The following is an 8559-nucleotide window of genomic DNA, read 5'->3' as shown; positions in this document are numbered from 1 at the left end:
GTGGGATAGTCTTAAACTAAAAACATGATTTGTTGCTTGTCGAACATTCAAACTTAATATAGTGTTTTTTTCTTCAAGCTATGAAACAATGTCTTTCATTATGTATGGTTTTTTAAAAAAATTATTTCCTCAATTTGTCCATACACAGGCAAAAATAAGCGTACTATTCAACATATTAGAACTTGCAAAGCTGATCATTGCCTAGAGAAAATTATCCCTAAAATATGCTTAACCAAGAGACCAGTTCATCTGCTGACCTCCAAGAACATGGAGATGAACATGATAGACAGACTGTCCCCACTCTGAGCCTCATTCACCACCATTCAATAACCCTTCTTCAGGCCCATAGCAGCAGCACATTTCTTGCCAACAATCATGAAAAGTCCCAAAAGAATTTCATCATCATCTTCTGCTGTAGAAATCTTGGATATATGCTTCTTGGTATCACCAGAAAATGTGTTGGTGCTTGAGGAAAAATGTCATGAAAAGCAAGATACTGGTCATCCTCAAAAATTATTTTTGCTGGGATTTCCTTGCGATTAATCTTCTTGAAGGAAATCATGTCGCTACCCACCCATGTGGCCTAAGCCTTGACGATCTCATTTGCCATCTCATTCTCCTTCCTACATGGCCAGGGTGGGGAAAACTCTGGAGCAGGGTAAAGAATTTTTTTTTCTTGCTAAATTTGGCAACCCTATTCCTGAGGAGTGAAACTCCAGTTTCCCACATGGTGATCTGCTGATATTGCAGGCTGTTCTGGTCTCTTTTTTTTTTTCTTTCCCTGTATTATTTCACCTCTCTCCTACTGATGCTTCCTAAGATTTCCCGCCACCTTAGGTCAGGTTCCTTAGAAGTAGTCTGAGATGCTATTCTTACCCAAGTGATATACTGAGAGCATGCTCTTAGGTGAAACCTGAAAACATACAAGGGAAGTAGGAAAGGAAGGGGAAGGAGTTGAGTAAGGATGTGATTTTGTGACAAATGTACTTTCAGCCAGATCCCGTAGGGAGCTCTGGAGCATGATTAATATAACAAGATTGTTTTACCTTGAGTTCAAAGGGACTGGCCTTTTGCCACTCCCTGCCCCCACTCTCAATAGTCAGTTGTTAGCAGTGGCATACCCAGATCAGTGCAAGGTCAAGGGATGTGGGAAAGGCAACTAACATCTACAACAACTTCCAAGCAGCTTAGGTCTTTGTCTCAGGGTTTGTTTCTGGACAGCTGAACCTAAAACATTAACTTTAGTAAAATCTTTGATGGCTTCTAATTCCTTAAGGATAATCATTTCCCTAAGGACTAAATTCTATGACTACCTTGAGGGCTAGAACTGCAAGTTACTTATAATACTTCATACATAATAATTGGCCCATAAATATTTGTTGAATTGACTTGAACATGAAGCAAAATTGATATGTTTATAATAATAAACATTATTAAAAATCATACTTTTGTTTAGTACCTATTACTAAAAAATAAACTAGGCACTCTATTAGATTTATCATTTTTAAAATTCAATGAACAAAAAAGCATTGTAATTATGTCTCAAAAAAATACCCCCGAACTAGCCCAAACTTGTTAGATCCTTAGTGAATTAATGAAATACAAGAACTGAGAGTCCTGCTGAGTGTCATTGAAGCACAGAGGCAGCAGCTAAGAGATGAAAGTTGAAGGATAATAAAAGATCTGCCTTCTCAAAATATTTCCTTTGGTGATCTCTCCTTTTTGTGTAGGTAGCTGATTATGTCAAGGAAGTTTATAACATTGCCAGAACCCTTGAGATGGGCCAGAAGACCTACTCTTCAAAGTTGCTTTTGTCTAGATTTTAAAATGCTGCCTCTCCCAAAGAAGCTACCTAGTTCTACTGACTCTGCTTCATAGACACCGAATCTTCAGGGGATGGGCACGAAGAGCATAGGGATAACAGATGGGACACAAAGGTGCCATGTGTTGTCGCACTCAGGGTAATGCAACCTGGCTCTTGTAGGAGCAGTTGCACAGGGCTCTGGACACAGGACACACTAGAGCTGATGGAGCTGTCAACACTAGATCAGGTCAGCCACAGAAGAGAATGATCAGAACTCCAGGCATGGGAATCACAGCAGGAACAGATATAATGTGCCCTTGAATCTTTATGTACCCCTCTTTGAAGGCAGACTTGATCCTGAGGCAATTAGCTTGCCATCTTGGGGACTGGAGGAATAAAGGCAAGTTTTCAGGAAAGATTTATTTTTCAAAGGAAAAGGTCTAGAATATATGATGTTGCACAAGGTTGGGATATGTGTGTATCCAACCAAACCCTGAGCAATTCGAGTCAGTAGACAAGCTTGAAGTTCAGAGGTATGGGAGGTGAGTGATGAGTGTGGGGCGGGGGGCGGGGGGAGGCGAGGACTGGACAAAAACATAGGAGCTAAAGCAAGAACATGAGAGCATTAAAGAGAAAGCTAATGGTTAACCACTTTGGAAAATTCTTTGATAGTATCCATGTAAACTAAGCACTTGCATATTCTATTATTCAGAAATTCTACTCCTTTGTATATGCCCAACAGAAATGTTACATGTGCTCAGCAAAAGTTATATACAGGAATGATCATAGCACCATTATCTGTGATAGCTCCAACTGAAACAACTCAAACGTTCATTGACAGTAGAATAGATAATTGCCGTATATTCACATAACAGACACTACACAGCAATAGAAATATGCAATTACAGGCAACAATATAAATGAATCTCATAAGCATAATATTGAGTGAAAGAATCCAGGCACCAAAAATTACATACCTTATTATTTCATTCATATTAAGTACAAAAGCAGGCAGAAGTGCTGATTAGTGACTGCAAGTGGGCATGAGAGAACTGCTGGACAGCTGGTGGTGTTCTATTTCTTGATCTAGGTTATGGTTACTTTGTTACATTGGTGAGTTCAGTTTGTGAAAATTCATAGAGCTGTACACTTAAGATTTATTCTGTATGTAAATCATTCTTCAATAAAACAATAAATAGAATATGAAAAAGGAAAACTATTGAACAGAGAAGACAAAATTCACTTATGTCCTAACTTTGCCAAGTGGCAAACTCCATCTCACTCTGTCAATGTTTTCTGTAGAGTATGCAAACAGGGAATATGAGACTGATCTTAAGTAGTTGAACCATCGCCGGTTCACAGTGTGAAGGGACAATAGTTAAATTCTTCTAGCTTCCCACAAAGCAGACATCGCCACTATATTATTCTTACAAGTGATCCTAGATGTGCATTTGGATCTTATATTTTTTTAATGGTAATCACCTTTCGGAAATCTGCACACACCAAAATGCAGATTTATAAGACAGTTCCAGAGATACCAACAGCAGGGTTCCTAGATCTTTACACTACCCCTAACATGACTCAGTTACACTCTGACAAGTCTATGTTCTATGACATAATTTTCTACTCCCTTGTAATTTCTGCTGGAATATGGCTGAGCAAGGCTTCTTTGGCCTTAGTTCTAGTTTCTAAATTAAGTGCTTCTTCAATTCTTCAAATTCCCAAGAATTCCCAAACTCAACTTTCATGGTTCGATGACAAGCCCATGAACTGACAGCCCTTGAATCAGGTGGCTTCCCTTGGACTCATCCTCTGGGTTCTGGTGAGTCCTGGTCACATGACAGAAATCACCTGGCTACTTTACCTCTTATGGATATGGTGGTTTTTTATAGAAGGGGGTGGTCTGTCCAGTACTCAGACCCACTACTTCTCTATCTACCTTCCTCCTTTAGTCCCTAAAGTCAAATTCTCAATGCAAGTTAATATAAACTTACTTTTTGCCTGTCTAATCTGAATTTTGCTTGACTTCTGACCTATGTGTATTCAACTGCCCAATTTCCATGCAACAGTGATAGGATGAGCCCTTAAAATTCTCATAATATTCAGAACCTTCATCTGGGGCAAGTGTTTCTACCTCCTTTTAAGCCCAGTGATTCATCAGTCTGCTCGGCAGTGGCAGAGATGGCAAGTTCATGGTTTATTTCCTTTAATTTCCCCTGCTGCCTACCTTCTGGCTGCAATGTCAGTGAATAGTGGAATGGTCAAAAAGTGGCAGAGTGGAAGCAGAAGCCAGGGTGCTGAATAATGAGCCTTTGAATAGCAAGACCTGACTGAGTCAGGGGCTTCCTGAAAGGGGAGAATGGGCCCCTCTTGGCTGGGAGAATGGATGCCAACCTGTGGGAAATGCCACGGGATTCATTGGCCTTGGCAGGGTTATAAAGGCTCTGATTTCACTTGAATAAACGTTTCTTTAACACATCTCCAGTGTATCTCCACAAATCTGTTTTCTCAGAGTGTTCAGAATTTATTTTTTTTTGGTTCTACTGCTGCTCAAAGCAAGTAGGAGCCCAGGGATCCAGCTCCTCAGTGTAAAATAAACACAATTCTTCCTGGACCAGCTGAGCCAGAAGAAAATGGGACAAAAAAATGAATAAGACACAAGGCTAAAGCAAATCAAATTGTTGGGAGTCTTTTCTCACACTCCTCTCTCTGCCTGGTTGAATGAATGGATAGACATATATCCATTTTTCTCTACCAAGAGTTGCTCTATATACTCTTACTTATAATGCATTTTCTTACAGTTTTGCTTTCAAGGGCTTATTTATCCAAAACCATTGTCCCTCCTCTTTACCTATACACCTTCAGGCTTCTTCATCTGCCCATATCCCTTCTAATCTCAATGATGATCTAATACACATTTGAATGCAAAAGTGCCAATGACTAATGATGTTATAAACAGTGACTGGTTCAGGGTCACCTCCAGCATCTCAGTTACTGCCAATTGCTATTAATGATGGGCCTTGACCCTTCAGCCCTATTCCAGACCACTCTGATGACTTAGATGCTATATGGACAGAGCCCACTAAAAATACATTGCCAGCTAAGCTCTGAGTACTCATACTCTTCCAAATCAGAGTATCTCCCTCTCCACCACAGATGATGTCTGAGGACTGACCTCACCTTCTTCTCATTTGCCTCATTAGCCAGTTGGAAGCTGATATCTAGAATCTTCAGGTGCAGCATATCTTGTATCTGATACTGTTCTGATTGAAGGTGAACAGGCTGTAAGCATCCATGTCCCACTAGGAGCACATGGTTGGTTTTGTTGTCCTGGCCATGTGTAGCTGGAGGTAGCCCAGCACCCAAATGTAGAGTGCACTGGTGACATAACATTGAGTTGAGACATGCTTCTGCCTTCTTTGAGCTCTCGGATACAAAATCTATTGAAACAGTCTGTGAAGGGTGGTATATGGTGATAAGGGGGTTTGAAACAGAGGGATTTGACCTGTTCAGGGAGGTCAGAGGATGGTTTCTTGCAAAAGTGGAAATTGAGCTCAGATCTGAAGGAAAGAGTTAAGAGGGAATGTGAAGGACAGAGATCAACAGGTAGAAGGAAGAGCCTTCCCTGTGGAGGGATGGGCCCAGTTATTCCAAGAGTAAAAGAAACACAGGTTGGTGTACCTAGAGAGAGGAGGGTGAGCCATACCATAGAGGGCCTTTGTTTAAGGCTGCATAAGATCTGGTCCTTATCATAAATACTTTGAGGTTTTGCCAGATGGAAAAAGACAAAGAGTTAGGAGAGCTTCCAGTATGGCCAAGAGCATTCTTTTCATGATGGGTAACGAACTCTAAACTGGATAAGTAGGGAAGCGAAGAAAGAGAAGACTGATGGGAGAGAATGGAGGGGCCATGGACTTGTTGCCCTCATAAAATGGAAACATGGTCGTAGTGAGATAACTCAAGAAGTGAGTCAGAAAGGTGGGGCATTGGCCGGATCTGCCTTGGTCTTTTGAGATGGTCTATTAGGAATTTCCTCCTGGAGATCTAGAGCTGGGAAGGGAGGTGGTGTTGGGAGGTATACATGGGGGATCCCTGAGGAGTTAGCACCTAAAAAGAGGGGGAAATGTGAGGCAGGGAAGGAGATTTGAGCAGGAATCCATTTGTTTGGCCAGCTGAAGCTTGGGACAATTTTTATATTTTGCATATTTTTCTCTTAATATTATAAAAATATAAATATACCTCTATTCATTCACATATTATTCTTGACTATTATTTTTTCCCTGAGGGGGATTCTTTTAAAAAACACTTTGGAGATAATGCCAAACTCAAAAATGGTGAAAAGTAAAAACATTACAAGGAGCACCCACATACCCTTTACCTAGATTCATCCGTTGTTAACATTTTACATCATTAGCTTTACCTTTCACTCACTCTTTCTGGATAAGTAGGTATGTAGGCAGATGAACAGATAAATACAGGTATCCTCCAATCTTCAAAAGTTTGCTTTACATCACTTAGCTTTTATGAAAGACCTACATTAGTACCTGTTTTTACTAATTGAAGGAAATCCCAAGAAGATTTTCGCTTTTATGAAAAAACAATAAACCGATAGTGTCTATTGTTTGTTTTGTATGAGAAGTCGTATAAGCAATGCACACCCGGAGCAGTGAGAGTGGCCCCGCCAAGCTCCTTCCCTAGAAACTACATTCAGCATCTCTACATCAAGCCACTATAGCTTCGAACTATGTCTATGAGCATCTGTGCTCCATCTCCATTTATTCTGTGCATCATTAGCAAGACATATCCTAAAATAATTGCTTCTTTGCTTTATGCCATTTTGGCTAACAAAAGGTTTCATAAGAACATTCTACTTAGATGGTAGATGGTAGATAGATAGATAGATAGATAGATAGTTAGACAGACAGACAGACAGACAGAAAGATAGATAGATGCAGATAGATAGACAGACAGACAGACAGAAAGATAGATAATAGAGTCTCTGAACCATTTGAGATAAATTACCTACATCATTGTTCTCTACTTCTTAATATTTCAGGATGCATTTCCTAAGAACAGGTATATTCTCTTCTATAACCATGGTGGAGTTGTCCACCTGTGAACGTACATTTCTGTTGTAGCATTAGTTTTTCCTTCCAGTACTGAATCCAGTCTAAAGTATAATACTACATGTAGTTGTCATGTTTATTTAGCCTCCTTTAATCCTAAAAACTGCCATATATTTTGGACTATCATTTTCAATATTCCAGCATTTGCTTAGTTATCTCCCTATAGTGTAGAATTATTGGAGCAAAGGCTATGAACATTTAAGTTTTTTTTATAGTACAGTCTGTCATGTTTACCCCCAAACAGCTACCAGTTTTTGTTATGTGTACTATCTGACTGTATCTGTCTGTCTTATCACACATCTTATAGCAATGGGTATTACCACATCTTTGATGGTGATATCCATTTAGCAGATGTAAAATGAAATGATACCTTACCCTTAATCTGCTTAGCATTTCTTTTTATATAGGCGTATTTTCCCTTCAGCCTTTGTTCCTCTTGTCCATACCTTTTGCTGAGGTTTGGCCTTGAAAGCAGAAACTGTTTTGTTTGTTTGTTTTTTCATTCCCACCCTAACACCTAGCAGAGTGTTACAGAATAAGTGTTTTCGATAGATGGAAAATATCCTTAAAACCTATTTTTTAAAAATAGTAGTGATATAAGAAGGAGGTCAGTGGCTATTCTGAATGAAACAAAAGAAGCAACACAAACATCAAAAACCAGACATATTTCCGTTTTAATTTTCTCCAGCAGCATCTGGCCCCCTGGTGGCAGTTTGATGTAATTGCAAGCAAAATGGGAGAAAATAGAGACATAACCCATAGATATTGCTTTGACAAAAGTGTTACCTATGAAGTTAAAGATATTTTTTAAAATTCTCATTTGTCAAACAGGTTTTTGAATTTTCATCTCTTTCTTCAAATTCTGTGTCATTTGTTTCCCCAGAATCATTGAAAAGAGATGTCAAGGAAAATAGAAATTATGTGGTTAGAGACTAGGGAGAGAGATTTGCCTCACAAAACCTCCTTGGTGGTTAATGAGGACTATTTGTTAAATAAATGCTATTTTTATTCATAGTATTCCAGAAAAATGCAGTTTGGACAACATAAAATCAACATCTCCAGGATGAAAGCTATTTCTCTTAGAAATGATAGACCCTGAAGGATGTTTCATGAACTTTCTAAGACTAACCCATTACCCACATCCTTACCCAGTTTCTTCCTGCAGGAAATATTTTTAATGTACCAGTCCAAAAAAGGAAAGAGATAATTAAGTGACTGATAACATGCTTATGTTGTGTGGCATTTATTTCTACAGGACCGAGTCAAAGGATATAAGAATTTTAAATTTTAATAAATGTTCTAAAATTATTTTCTCTTTCTCTCAAGTCCATAGAAAAGTATGATTTTACCAGACTTTTATTAGATGCCTGCTTCATCATATTCTTGCTAGAACTGTGTTTTAAATCTTTTTATTTCTTATTAATCTAATGATTTGGTTGATAGACTAAAACTTCATTCTAAATTTTGCCCTTTTTAATTGGTAAATTTGCTAAATGCCAACTAATAATGAAGTTAAAAATAAGTAAAATATACTACCTTTCAGGTGTACAACATTTCAATGTATGTGGTGATCATAATACATTTGATCACCAAATCAAATACCCTTTACAAAATTAGAAAATATGGAAA

General features: G+C 38.6%; 1 pseudogene; it reads right to left on the bottom strand.

The window, feature by feature from the left end:
- Nucleotides 1–228: 228 nt before the first annotated feature.
- Nucleotides 229–610, bottom strand: LOC102880290 (annotated as a pseudogene).
- Nucleotides 611–8559: the final 7949 nt, after the last annotated feature.

Source organism: Pteropus alecto, unplaced genomic scaffold (assembly GCF_000325575.1).
Source record: "Pteropus alecto unplaced genomic scaffold, ASM32557v1 scaffold45, whole genome shotgun sequence".
Classification (NCBI taxonomy): Eukaryota; Metazoa; Chordata; class Mammalia; order Chiroptera; family Pteropodidae; genus Pteropus; species Pteropus alecto.
Note: the sequence above shows the minus strand (reverse complement) of the source record. Positions and strands in the feature narration are given on the sequence as shown.